The sequence below is a fragment of the Chiroxiphia lanceolata genome, chromosome 4 (genome assembly GCF_009829145.1).
Source record: "Chiroxiphia lanceolata isolate bChiLan1 chromosome 4, bChiLan1.pri, whole genome shotgun sequence".
Taxonomy (NCBI): Eukaryota; Metazoa; Chordata; class Aves; order Passeriformes; family Pipridae; genus Chiroxiphia; species Chiroxiphia lanceolata.
Window position 1 is genome coordinate 49,257,416 of NC_045640.1, and position 15,355 is coordinate 49,272,770.

General features: G+C 39.0%; 1 long non-coding RNA gene across 1 annotated transcript in view; it reads right to left on the reverse strand.

The window, feature by feature from the left end:
* The window catches only part of LOC116786331, a 59,188-nt gene that overhangs the window by 43,465 nt on the left and 368 nt on the right, over nucleotides 1–15,355 (reverse strand). The window lies entirely within an intron of this gene.

Sequence of the window (15,355 nt, forward strand, 5' to 3'; positions counted from 1 at the left end):
AGATTATGCCTTAAGTCCAGACAACATTGCAGCAGGACTACATTGAACAGAAGAATTATGCAGGAGTATTATGTATTGTCTGCTTTTTAGATGAATGGTTTCTTAGACATACAACAGCCTCCTACCAGATAATACATTTATAATCTTCACAACTGTTAAGCTTGGTGGCTAGGAACTAACAGACAGCCCCAACACACAAAGTCCAGAAGAAAGTCCACACATACATCCAGAAGAAGAAAGCTCTGATTATATCTGGTAAAATAAGGGAGGTAAATGAAGGGGACCAAGGGACAAGCCTGAAAAACTTATTTTACATGTGTCATTGCAATTCACTAGGCATTTCTGTTAAAAAAAAATAAAGCTGAGACAAAAATTCATTTTTGACATGATAAAAGTCTGGGTCAAAATTCTGACTGGGCCTGGGGCAGCACTTTCAGCACCAACATACGAAAAAAAAGACCTAGAAAAAGAAGTCAAAAATACCCATCAGAAAATTATATCTAAGTGGAGAAGGTTCTTTAAATACCTCTTGCAAAATGGGACACAAGAATGCATACAAGCATCTCTTGGATAGTAAGCTCCCAGTGCTGCAGATACTCTAAGCTGAGAGCTGAAAACAACAGAACATGTTAAAGAAGCTGCAAGTGGCAATATACTAGAGAAGACAAAGTAAGGAACTGGGATGTCAATGAAATAGTATTCATTATACTGTATGGTTATGTACGGGGTATACACATATCAGCATATTGTATCTGCATGTTCAACCTACCTCTATGGACTTTTTCTCCATTTAATAAAATAACTTGGAAAAAACCAAATTACTTACGCTTGCAAGCAGGGCAAATTAGCTCATAGCAGCAGAAAAGTTAGTTTAATTTTCCAGGTTTCTCAGTGATGACTTAAGCAGGTGTTCTAATAATGTTTCTTTTCAACCTGGACCTCGCCTGTGCTGCTGCCAGCCAAGCTCTGCCAGAAGGATTATGCAAGGGAAGACAAGGCCAAATGACCGTGACGGGATTTCCCTATCTCTGCTATCCATACCCATTTGTATTTTCCCACCTGGAACATTTGATTTTCTTGGTGCCTGTGGTTCAGCTTTCAGAGCTGCAGGCTGTCTTACAAAGTCCATGAGAAACAACTCTACAGAGGAAGAATCTTCATGTTGATATTTCATAAGGAAAGACATTTGGCCCTAAATGAAAACTCTAAATACAAAGCACCAAAAGTTTAAAGCCTTCACTGAGCTCACAGCTCAAGACCAATTTGCACTAAGCAAAACAGTCTCCAGTCTCTCCCACCCCTGCTCACAGCCATTCATGTGTCTTAGGGTGAACACTGCTCCAATATCACAATGACATACATTTACAACAATATTGAATTTTAAAAAAAATAAATTAAAGGAAGCAGAAGGGAAAAAACATGAAGAAATGTGTTTTGGCACAGCACTGAAGTTTGCTAAAAGTCTTTAATAATCAACAAGGCAGAAAATCCTGGGGTTGCATGAAAACCTGGAAAAGGATTCCTGGCTTAAGCTTAGCTATTCATTCATTATACAACTCAAAGACTGACATCATCTTTATGTCTCTATTTACTTCCACATATAAAAGCAGCTGTAATAACCTTTGTTATGGTTTGTAAAGGTTAATCACCTTATCAGGAACAATACCAATTATATAGGACTGCAAGTCCCAAAGTACAGTTAGCTCAATTTACTTATTTGGAGTTATTTTGCTTTATTAATTACTTGCCTCTGGTTTTGTCAGGGAATAAACCGCTATGACAGGTAGTACAAAGTCAGAGATTGATTATGTGAAATATCAGAAAGCAATGAAGAGACACAGTCACAGGATCACAGGGAAGGAAGCAGTCTGGCTAGCATCTCCCAGGAAGCTTAAATATCTGTAAATACATTTTCAGTTGGTACAAGACACTTCTTTAAACAAATAGAAGGCTTTTGGTATCCATTCCTTAGTTTCTTCATTCTAGTCCCAAAATAAGGCATGAGAGCAGTTCATCTGAAAAATACGCTGCTAACACGCTCCAGTGGCTTGCTCTTAAGAACAAGGGTTTCTGTTCACAGTACTTGCAATCAGCTCTCAATTAAGTTAGCTTTATTCTATTGCTTATTAGGCAAGACACAGATCTTATAAATCATAAATAAATTAGACTATAAGGAAAGGCTATATGTTGGCATTCAGCTTTGAAGAACAACATTTGAATACAGATGAGACCTAAAAGTCTCTGTGAGACAAGACCAGATTCCCTTCCCTTCCATTATGCATCTATGCAAAAATAATCACAAAATTTAATGCTGCTTTCTTAATTCACAGTGAAATGAGGACACCCTTATAGATGGTAAAATGTTAGTGGAAAAAAAAATTACTTCCAATGTAAGCTAGATTTGATGTAACAAAGTTTTTTCTAGCATAGATGTGTAAATATAACAAATACCTACAAGTAAGGACTGCAACTTCATTCTTTTGTCTAAAGTATTATACTACTTCCCAGTTCACAAGAGAGGTTGGAGAGATACCTGCAAGTACTGTATAAAACCATTTGCCTACAAATCCACATGGCTTCATATGAAGTTCAGAAGACTTTTCCTTCATGTCCCTAATTACTTATTTGCTGCGTCCCAATGAGACTCCTGTTCTCCTTTTACCACACCTAAACTACACCATAAATCTTTTCCCAGTTTGTATTTGAGAGCATGGGGATTGGACACACTGGAAAGCATGCTAAGAGAGCACTTTGTATCGCTAGCATTCCCTCCCCCAAGTACAGTCAAAGCAGCACCATCTTTCAGGTGCTGCTGGGTACCCATCTCCAGGTATATTTCTGTTCATTTTATTTTGTCTTCCAGAATTCATAAAGTTATCAAACATCTTCTTCCTCCTTGTCCCCTCAAAGGTTTGCCAGCTACTGAAAATACTGCCCTCTGTAAAATCTTGCTATTTTACATTCCAGAAGAACAGTCTAGGAGAACAAATAGCAGCTGTTTATATTAGCATTTCTTCTATAAATATTATGTGTGCATGTACATTATGCATATAGGAGTAGGTGTGTGTATATATATATATATATAAATATAAACACATGCAGAAACATGTATACAGACACGTTCCAAAGCAATTTCTCTGTAAGACAATCTCTTTATGCTCAATAAACGTAATGTGAAACAGAAAGAATCTCCATTTGACATATTTTTGAGATGAATAAAATAAATTCTATGAAGGGAGGGGGCTTAGGTAGAGATTAGTAGTTGCAGGTGAACCTTTTAAGAATACTTCAACATACTGCCGTCATGGGAAAAGGCACTTCCACAGGCAGCAAAGAAAAGGAAAAGCCAGTAAGATATCTGCAGGCCACTGCTGGAAAAGAAGGAAACACCATCTAAGTACATATCCTGAAAAAAACGGAGATTTAAAAGTGTGGTCGACAAATTAGACTACATTTACAACAAAAAAATCCCCTCATTTATGATCCCAGGTCTGGATTGTATGTCATTCTTCAAATTGAGTAAATCTTTGCACCAAAACAAGTTATATGGATTAACCTGGTTTAGCTATAGGTTTAATACTGTTAGAAATGGGTTTTGTGGAAAACCTTGTAACCACAAAAGGCATTAGAGACCCTTGAAACATTAAATGCCTAGAGAATGCTTGTAAACAAAAATAGCCAGGCTTCTTCAACTGTACACACAGGAAAATTGTCAAAAGCTACAACCACTTTGTGACGTTACGTGCCTTTCTCACAACAGGGCTGGATACCCTGCTAAATCCTGGCAGTACGGTGTCTTAGGCATCAGTCTCTTGAGCTTTCCTGAGGTACAGTTGCTCTGCTCTGGGTCTGAGAGTGGGACCGTAAGTCTCCGCACCTGCTATGATGCTACAGGTTGCACAGAGTTAAGATACCTGTAATCCCACTGCTCAGAATGTCTGAGACCACATGAATTATCTAGCTTTCTGAAAACAAAATACCTTTTACACATGTAAAACTTCAGCACCTACAGGAATATTGACCAAAAGGCATAGCATCTTCAAAATTGCCTAGATAAAAATCATCTTTCTTCTCACCTTTCTTCTCACATCTCCACCCTCCCCTCCACCAAAAAAGAAAAGGTGTCTGGAGAGGAAGAGTCACAACTGGCTTTCCTCATCTCCTTTCTCTAAGTCCATTCATAGGCTGCCCTCCCTCCTGCTTTGTTTCAAGTCAGGCTTCTAAGCTGATTGCTAGGGGCTGAAAAGCAAAGGTGGCAGCTCTAGCATGTCCACTAACAATCCCCTTGTGCTTGTTGAATGGTGAATTACCTCAAGACAGGCCATTCTTTCTTTCCTGTTTTTCCAGACTGGTTTCTATTCAATTAAAAGCATTATACTTACACAATAAACAACCCAAAGGCTTGCACAAATACAGCATTCAGTTTTGCAAAATTATTCGTCAGTCACACCTGCGTTTTCTATCACTGTATTTTTTGCATTTTTGAGACAAATACTGCTTCATTTGCAATGTCTCCTTGCAAAGCAAACACGGCTTTTGGCTCCTGTTGAACACAGCTTGCAGCAGGCTGCTCAGGGGGAAGGTTCTGGCAGAAAGGCAGAGAGAGAAGATCACGCATAGGAGAAAGTGGTGACACATTCCAGCCCATGGGCACCAGGTCATCTTAAGCAAGAGGTAAATGGGGAATACAAACAAGGAAGCAGAAGAATCATGGGACTTTAAGCACCTTCTAAGTGCATAACAAAAGGACAGATGGGAGAAATTTCTGCTAGCCAATGGAGCATGTAGCAATGCCAGTGTATTTTCATACTATGCAAATGTCTGTCTGGAGATTAATACAATTCAGCTCCTAATCTGGATTTGCCAAGAGCGTTAGAGCAACAGCATTGCCTCATCTCAGACCCAAGAGTCTCTCCCAGTGGGTATGCAGTGATGACTTTCCTGAACTGCTTGAAATTTTTTGACAGTACACAAGTGTTTACTCCATAAAAACCTATGCAACTTCTAATGGTGCATCACGTCTGCCTCACCCAAACTGCTACTGAAAAAAACAACATGCAGCAATCCTTCAGTACCTGGGTTTTTCAAAAGATGATCTGCTTCCCATGGGAAGAGATGCTCTAGTGACTTGAGGAGAGCTAACTCTACTGGTTTGAAAAAAGTTCTTGTTTCTCACAGCAGTAGGAAATTTTATTTTGTACCCTCTATCTTTCAAAAGTTTTTCAAGTATCATAATTTGTAAAATACCAGTGGAAAAAAGAGTCTTGTGACTCTGTTATCAGTCCATTTTATGTAACATGTTTGCAGTGAATGATTAAACAAAAAGATTATTGCTTAGTAAGTTTTGAGTAGTTGCCCAGAAATCATGCATGCAGAGCCAAATACTACCGTTGATGTTTAAGCACTTTTAAAAGGATTAACTAAAGTAGACAGTGCCAAAATTCATCTTTTGAATAGGGAGGTGTGCTTGCCATTGAAATGTCAATGACAAACTCAACATTGATTTGAAACTTGACACAAAATGCGCTGAGAACGTCATTACCCTGTTGCTTTAGAGATCAGAGCTAATGTGCACTGAAGGACAAATATGTGGTAATGAAGTTAGTGATGGCCACGGTCTGGGCAAATGGGGATGTGCAACCTTCTGTCTTTGACAGTTCTCTTTGTGTTCCCTTTATGAAAATTGTAAACATTCACATGACCCAGTAGGCTGTTCAGGAATAATTTACGTCTGCAATGCTATGAGTACTGTTAACAGAGATTTCATTATTTAAGTTTCAAGTGGTCCCTGAGTTGCCTATTCGTTAACAATTTTCAGATCAGGCATATCAAAAGTTCTGCTACAAATACTTTGGCAAACACTGCCACAGAAGAATTGAAAAGGTTCCCTATTGCTTGAAAAATATAGGAGGTTTAGTGCCAGATAACAAAATGTTTGTGAAAAGCAAAACTTAAATGAACTATGAATGTTACTGCAGATTTTATAACTAATTACCTTTATTAAATGTTTTTGTAATTTGCTCAACTCTAATGGAATGGCTTGTCTGTACTTGAAAAGTTAATTCTGACCAGGACAGAGTACACATACATTGCAATAACTATTGCAGAATAACTCATGTGTGAAAACCTGTTTTGGAATCAGTCTCCCTCATTCCACTTTAGAATAATTCACTCTGAAAGAATTTGGGAGCTGACACATATCAGAGTTGAGAGCTCTTTTTTCAGATGTAATTGAATTTGATATAGTCTTTCACTGTTCTTCCCTTTTCTGTAGTTTTTTTGGCATACATTTAATTCAGCTCTGCAGTGAGGATAAAGGGAATAATAAAAAAAGAAGGGAGTCCTTCTGGAGAATCTTTTATTGATTAATTCCCATGGACATCCTTGATTTCTACGGTAAATATTGTAACTAATGATCTTACGGTATCTGAGGCTTCTGCTTGCACCTTTAGGTTCAGAATTTCAGGTCCACAGTGCCCAAGACCCTTATGTAGTTTGCTTATGCACTCTGTCTCAATAACTCTGAAAGGGGTAGGGGCAGGATCAGCTTGGAAACTACAGCTGCACACTGAAACACTATGGCATCCAATGACATTACTTTTAGAGGTATCCACAGTCTTGCACAAGATTTTGGTTGCCACAGCCTTTCAGAGCCTCCAGACACAGCAATGAGGACATGAGCAGTCAGTGACTCTTTAGACAGCATTTTACTCCTTTTGTCTGCAAGAGAAAACAGAAAGGAGCATGCTTATTCCCAGCATCATATTTAACCCTTGTAGAATGGAATGACAGGCCTCCTCCAATGGGGCTTCTAAAGTCAAAAAGGAAATACTCCACCCTCTGTGTATGCAGCCACTCCTTCTATTGGAAATGAAACTGTTGAACAAAAAATACATATAAAAAGTAAACACAACAAAAATTCAAAGCCGTGGCAATAGATTACTTCAGATCATTCAAGGTACCCTGTATTTCTTTCCTTTGGTTCTAGTTCTGACTGTTCTAAAAGCTGATGCTCTGAACAGAATGGGTGTTTGTATCTTAGCCCTGGGCTAGCTAGGCAGGAAGCCCAGTTTTCAGTACTGTGCCCTTGACCACAAAGCATACACCTGGGGCCAGGATTTGATGTGACAGTTTTAGGCTGGCTTCCACCAGATCAAAACCACTGTGGCCACAAGCTACACAGCAGATTCAGTAATATACAGCTTATTAAATTTTGGGGACAGAGAGACAGCTTATTAATCTTTGGGGACAGAGAGAGGGGAAGCTTATTTTGACAGATGTTATGCCAGACGAGGCATATACTGTCCTGCTGCAGATAGTATAGAGTCTATAAACTCTATATGATGTGCTTTAGTGAATTTGACAGAAATTCAGTCATCAAGTGTATTCATCTCATCTATGTCAAATCATGGCTCCAGAATGCTTCAGAGGTGAACAGAGCCAGTATCTGGTACTGAATGATGTGCCCTGAGGCTAGGGAGTCAGACGGCAGTATCACACAGGTGCCAACCAGAGGCATTCAGCGCTCTGGCAAAAATGTAACTATAAATCACCACACCAGGGTTTAGGTGATCCTCAGATTCTGCTGACGAAAAACACTGCTGCGGATGATACCCAAAGCGTGTTCACTGCCTTGAACATGCCAATGATGATAATTTTCAGTTTAAGACAACAAAATTAGAAAAAGAAGAGATGCAGCACCTCTAGCAGAAGTGTCTCTAGGCTTCATCAGCAGTACTGAATGTAAAATGGCCAGCAGCAAACAATCCATTTTAAGACATGTAAAATCTCGGTGTGTGACAACAGTTATAACACTTACCTAGATATGTTAACACTTGAAATCCTGTGTGGCTTGGGTAGGGAGCTACTGTAATTCATTTCGAATAACCTATATGTGCTATCCTTTATTTGCATAAAAGTACCCAGCGTGACACAGGCTGAACCCAGGGACATGGAATAAGAGCAGGAGGTCTTCTCCTGGTCTTCCATTAATTTGTAATATATAGTAGGATCAATGTAAAAGAAACAAGGTGTTAAGATTAGGAGAGACTATCTATATTGCTTATGATTGTTGCAGGGAAATGTCTTAATACCTGTCCTGCATTCATTTCTTGCCTCCATGGACTGTTCTTTTTTTAAAATGCTTGGGAAGCACATTTCCTCAGGAACCCAATAATTTCAAAAGTCTGGAGCAATCTTGTAGAGTAAGAGAGACAGAGAGAAGAGTATGCATGTCCATTCTGAAACATGAATGTAAATATTTGAACTGCACAGAGTTTTCCACGTGAAAGGATGTATCAAGCTCCTGCTTGCTCATCAGCTCTATTAAGCTAGTCAGTTCTTAAAATTGTTAGAATATATCATATTCCCAGATGGTATAAATTACTGTGGTGCTTCCGACCTCAGTGAAGTTGTGCCAGTCACAACAGCCTTGGATCAGTATCTCCATTCATGGTCCTGCATCCCCAGTTTCATGCATTCAAGCAACAGTATGAAACACAAAGTGTTCTACACCCAAAGTGCATAGACAGCCTGAAGTACAAACCTACAGTCCATCAGTTTTCACCAGTTCACATATTCTCAGATTATGCTAACTTGCACTCATATAACATAAAAAATTAAGTATCAACACAAATTAAAAAAGCTGGTTGAAAGAATTATCAGGTTGGCTTGTAAACAAGCATCATGTTGGGTCCACTTAGTTCCAAGCATCAATTTCTGTCAAATAAGCAATTGTAAGTGCCTGAGAAATTATGTTTACCTTTTGTCTGGAAAAAGGAATCCCCCTTTGCATGCCATATCTGATTAGAGACTTTCATCACATTCATATTGCCCTACTCATACATCCCAACTTCTCCTCTCGGCTGCAGTGACTGAGGGATGTGTATAGTAGCTTATACACTACATAAATAAAGTGTAACTTTCTTTAGACACAGACAAAATGGGAGAAAGAAGCCCTACTGCTGCTACCTCTCCCCCTTTCTGATGTCCCCCCCATACCTTCTGAGCCTCCATCACTTCTATTTCTGCAGGCCACATGGGTTCTCTTCTCCTCACCATCCTCTGTTTCCCACCATGGTTCCAGCACTCTGAAGCCCAGAGGATTATGTTTTACTACACGTGATGTTTCAATTTTGTATTGGTGGGCACAAGAGTGAAAGAGGCAGCTCCAGCTGATAAGCACTGTCCAGGACACTTTCCTGACCTTCAGTGAAGCAGCCATACACAAAGCTTTTGGGCAATGAAGCTCCAGGAACTGATCCCCAGAGTCCTTCTCCTGCACTCAACAGAATCTCATTTCCTCCACTGTCGCCAATTACATTCCCAAAGGGAACAACTCAGGGCAGAATTACCTAAGGCACTGAAAGAAATATCTGGTTTGTATGTGAATTTTAGGGTGTTTTTAGGAAGAGAAGAGAAGAGAGAAGAAAAAGGGAAAGGGAAACAGGGAAAGGGAAAAGGAAAGGGAAAGGCAAACAGGGAAAGGGAAACAGGGAAAGGGAAAGGGAAAGGGAAAGGGAAAGGGAAAGGGAAAGGGAAAGGGAAAGGGAAAGGGAAAGGGAAAGGGAAAGGGAAAGGGAAAGGGAAAGGGAAAGGGAAAGGGAAAGGGAAAGGGAAAGGGAAAGGGAATGGGAATGGGAATGGGAATGGGGAGGGGAGGGGAGTGGAATTGCATTTTGAATTACTTAAGCGAATCTGAGTCTCAGAAAAATGTGGATCTCAAAGCAAACTTTGTTAGTTGAGTCCACATCTACTTTTACTATAAAGCAAATTACGCAACAGGATAACCTGCTTACTGTGTTGAGTCACCTTCATCACAGGCTTTCATAATAGGTGATATAACATCCTAGTAGGCTTATAGAATTAGTGACTGTGCATTGACTGTGTAACAGGAACAATGTTGGACTGAAAGACAGAGAGGATATTTTCTAAGCTATGGGTATGTGACTTCTTTGTTTTTATATTGCAAAGGCCCCAAGGATATGGAAAATAAACATAAAATGATGTGCAAGAAACACTACACATCATCTGTATAATGCAGGAATCAGGGGGTTTTGAGCACATATTAGATAGCTAGTAACATCTGAAACAAGCTGCCTAAAATGACTGACATTGCTCTTTGTTTTTCACCTCCCTGATTCATAAGTTCTTGAACCACCTTGGGACTGCAAAGGTTCATTGACACCATTGTTGCTCCCTTCAGGAGCAACAAGCTTTTGACTCCACTCATGCAAGAATTTCATGGAATCTGTAATCACAAAAGCCAGCTCTTTTCCTGGGTTATGTATGGTTCAGGGTAACCAGAGGGCAGAGGGAGCAGTGGCCAGCAAACACATCCTGTAGAGGTGGTGAGAGCATGACTTAAACAGAATTCCCATAAGCTATCATTGAGTTGCTTTGTTGCATTTAACTATTGCAAGTTTTTTTGCTTGATCTTTAATTCCTTCCTGAACCTTGAGCGACCTGGTATGACAAATTACATCAACCATGAGTAATCATTTGTTTGTAGTTAGTTACTATTAACACTACCAGGTAGTTTAGTCAATAATATTATAAAAAGGCAAAATAAACACTCTTTACCTGTATTTAAAGGGTCTCCCTTCTTGTGTCTTTGATGACTGAGGAAATTAATAAACAGTGTGGAAAAAGCGGACATTATTGTGAACCAGGGCTATAAATATATAAATAAATTACTATATGTGGATTTCTATCAATTATGGTTTGTATCACCTACTTGTCTTGCTGCTAAATTGATCCTGTTTTGTCAGACTTACTCCAGAACTGCCCTGCTGCAATTTTTGTCTCTTATCTCTCCCTTTTCTCTTTTTGAAACAAGTATCTGAATGAAACATTTGTTATGGTGGGTCCCGGGATACGGAATTACCTTCTGCTGACTTACAGCTTATCTTTCTAAGCCCAGTTGCCAAACAAAACTGACATCATCCATCTATCTATTTGTCTATCTTTCTATCTATCTATCATGTCTGTCCACTCAAAGTTGTATTACTGTGACCAATGCTAATTCCAATTCCTTTCTCTGTTGCATCTCCAACCTAACTCCCTTTATTTTCCAGCTCTTTCAAATAAATGTTCCAGTTTAGCTGCAGGTTACAGGCATGATGCGGGCCTGAATGTATTAATAAATCAAACCAGGTAATCCTAACTGTATTTTCTGATCCTATGCTCCTATGAATTTCTATATGATTTGTCAGTATAATATCAAGTGGCTACTGAATTGCTTTACTTAGTTTCATTGAAAGTTTCTGGGGAACCGTCATTTTGGTGTTTAGCTATATAGTACCTGGAACATTAAAAGCCTGATCCAGGCTTATGGCTCCCACAAAAATTAACTGTTACTATAATACAAAGAGTAATCATTGGTAAATGTCAGTCTCTGTAATACACTGGCAAAGCCCAATTTGTACTTTGGTTATGGATACCAAAATAAGAAGAGATGGTTTTGTTTTCAGAGGCTGGCATGGCAAACATACACAAATACCATGGTTTCCTAAATTATATAACTTGCATAATGTGTCTGCATGTCTCTTGGAAGCCCAATTCAGCACTGTTTGCACTGCATTAGATTGGATGTAAACTACAAGGAGATAATCAAACTTTAAAGCACTTAAAGGAGAATTACTGTAAATTGGTTCAGGTTATCTAAAACAGCCTGATTTTAAGACAGGGAAGCTACATTCGCTCTTTATTCAGAATCATAGCAGCCCTCCTACAAAAATACCCAGAAATTTTCCTGGATACATGGGAACACATTGGCAGCACCAGGATGCTACACTACTTCCAGGTACTAGGAATGTGGTTATCAGGAGAGTAAAAGTCCACGGTTTGTCTGAAAAGAATCAAATAAATAGTTCTACAGTACAGGACAGAGGTACACTAACAGCCCTTATGCAGGAATGAACTGCCAATAACATTTATGATCAATATAGTTGGAAACCATGCAACCACTTCCAGGCTCACAGAGGCATGTGAGGCTGAGATGTAGCAAGAAGAAATGATTAAAAAAATCCTATTCTGTGTGTGAGTCTTCGAGTGAGAGACCCATTCCTTTTAGTTGCCTTAGTATTGGAGTGAAACTACACTGAGTCTGTTTAATGAACAGATTTTGCTTCAGAAACTGCTTCGTCAAACACATTTGTTCAAATGATCAGTTTTGACGTTTTTGACTAGATTTTGCAAGTCCAGTGTACATAAGAGAAAAACTTAAATACAGAGACTGACCTTTTCACTCTGCAAGCAGGGGTTTCAACAAAGTCATGCCTGATTAGAGGTTTCAGAAGATTTCAAAAGTTTTGAAATCCTTGGAGGTATTTGTGAAACAGAGCCTGCTTTTTTATGGCTTGTTCCAATGTTGACATGCACTGAGAGACAAAGCAGGATCTGGCACTCCAGCAAAGCAGGATCTGGCACTTCAGCTAATCCAGCAAGTTGACTCAGAAGCATAGCTGGAGACTAATAGGACTCTGGCTTACACAAACCAACAGTTGATAGAGTCTTTTGGCCAATCTCCCTACCTTGTTGTCTTCTATTTTCTTTTCAAAGGTGAAGTGAGAATTTCTAACTACCTTTATTACTGCTGCATTAGTATCTATGCCTGCATTATTTATTTCCAATACAACTTGCAATAGCAGTGTAAATATCCCAGCTAGAGTCTTTCTTCTACGCTTATATCAGACAACAGTATATAAGCTGTTGTCTTACATAAAATTTTGCAGATGATGCAAAAGAGGAGATACTCATGAATCAAAGATGGCACCACGGTTATTTCACTTGCAATGAACTATGTTCAACTTAGAGGTTTCCTAAGAAGCAAAGAATATAGACTGAAGATAGTCCTTCAAAGACCTGCTTTCTGGTATACAGCAAATGAAAAGGAAATGTGCAGCAGTTTAACTAAAAGGCTGTTCAAATGAATTGACTGCATCAGAATAAGAGCTTTATCATTTTTATACACCATTTTGCCCGAGCGTAAACTGCTAGAACAATACTGACTCAACACGAGAGACCATGAAATACTGTTATCCAAAGTGAAGCATTTCCAAAATGTTCATGAAAGTTCCAGAGTCCTCCTGCTGCCAAATTATATTAAATTTAATGCATTAACTTCATTTAAAAATATCTCTCTGCTTAGGAGAGAAGTTTGGAGCCAGCTGCCCTCCCTCTCAGCATATGTAAGTGATAATGACAGGTGAATATGTACTATACAGTAGCTTCATATTTCTCCTGTTAGAATCTATGTCACTTTCTATTTTTGAGACCTGACTGAGTGTTTACTAGGCTACACTTCAACCCCCTCCTTCCTCTGTACCGTAACCTTGTAACCCAAGATGCTGGTAGCAGTATTGGGTTTGCAGTGCTCTGACCTTTTGTTCCTCTACTTGAAATTCACTGGTTTTATCCTGCAATGAATGTGGGCTGGGTTACACTGATAACCTTTCATGACATGCCTGGTGAACTTCCCAACAGAAACAGGAAAGGACCATGGCTTACCTCAATTCAAATAGCAGCAAAGTTGGGTTCCCATTAGGCTAGGATGGTATAAGATCTTTCTAAAATTGCCCTCCATACACATGGGGCCATGAATGGACTTACCATTTAAGTCTTTGAGTGACTGATCCACAGGTGATGCAGGGACTGAATTCACAGTCTAGATCCTGTTCCCCAGTCTTTTTTTCAGGCAAAATACTTAGTGAATTTCTTGGGTATTTTGCCTAGTAAAGACAGATCAAGCCGCTTGTGGAATCATCACACGTATTTAACAAGAAAAAGCAATTTCTTACCCACTGTGCCACCATGGATCATTCCACATATACACTGGACCCCAAAAAGACATCCAGAGAAGGAATGACATGACAAATGGGGAAATGTTTGAATTATTTTGTCATTCCCTTCTGGAGGGTTGCCACCTAAACCCCCTAGGAGTTTTACCTGTATGCCAACTGCAAGATCAAACTGGAACCAAAGCACTGACTACCAGTGTTTGGTGGCCTGGTTCACAGAATAAAAGAAATCTTGGTGGAAGCTGGGTAATTACTGCCATTTGTAATTAAGTAAGGCTCTGGCTTTTTTATTTATTTAAAATCTTACGGTCTATCTAAAAGTAAAACAACAGATTTGGCTCCTTTCTCCTGATTTCTGATGTACGTCTGAATTCATGTTTCCACATCCTCTTCATTTCACTTCAAAAATGTTTTGTTTTCGATTTCAATTTTCTCTGACTATTCTGACCTGAAATATTAAATGCATTCCTTTTTATGTGCAACAACTCAAAAGAAAAAGATCACAGAGGTTCCTATCACTTGGACAAAACCCATAATTTGGAATCTCCTCTTTGCATAGTATTTGAGTTAATTTTGGCTTCAGCATACTGTAAAACCGTGCCTTACTGAATAGCTAGTTGCTGCTCAAAACAATGGTTCCACCTCCTCTGACCCTTGGCTCCACCCGCCCTTCCCCTTGGCCAGCATGGGCACCCATCTGATGCAATGGAGAACCAGGTCAGAAAGCTTAGCTGGCACAAAATGAATCACTCTTTTTTTATAGTTTAGTTTTCTGCTCTTTTGGCTTGAACAAACTCACTGAGGATTCAGGAAATTGCAGAATTAAACTAAAAAAAGCAGCACACTGTTAGACTGGTTTGGACATTTTCTGAAACTTTACTTTTACTATTTGCCAAAAGTAGAGTTTTTTCTGGTATGACTAGAAATACTTCTATCTTGCCACTTTTTCAGTCTGTGGTCTTATACATCACCCCCAGATTTTGACAGTTTTTGAAAGCTCAGTGGACAAGAGTGGGATTCCTTTGAGCACATCTCCATACTTTCCTTTCCTTCCACTTCCAAAACACATTCAATTATACTCAAAGCAATGCTTAATTTTGAAAACTTTTTCACATAATTTATTAAAAAGCAAAATCAACTTATTTTGCCTTTCAGGTATTTTAATGAGTTGCTAATAATTTTCCCAAGCAAAACTCTTTCCTTTTAATCATTATCCTTCTTTTTAATTTATCCCTTCTTTGAGGAATTAAAGTCCTTTTTCATAAAACCATAGCCTAACAGTGGACACTTGAAATACAACTAACTGCTCTTTTCCCTACAGTTCATAGTCATATTTTATAGCACTAGATTTTTTTTAAGTGGGTGCACAGAGAGTTTATACTCATTCATTGGAAAGACTCATTTGCTTTGATTGAGTATTCATGAGAGTAACTGCTGATCATTCTAGTATTTCCAGAGACCAAAGGGTGCTCTTCTCCAAATCACTAGAAAACAGATGGCAGCAGGGGAAGCTCACTGACAAGATCTTGCTGATTTGTGCCAGCTTCCCAGCTGAG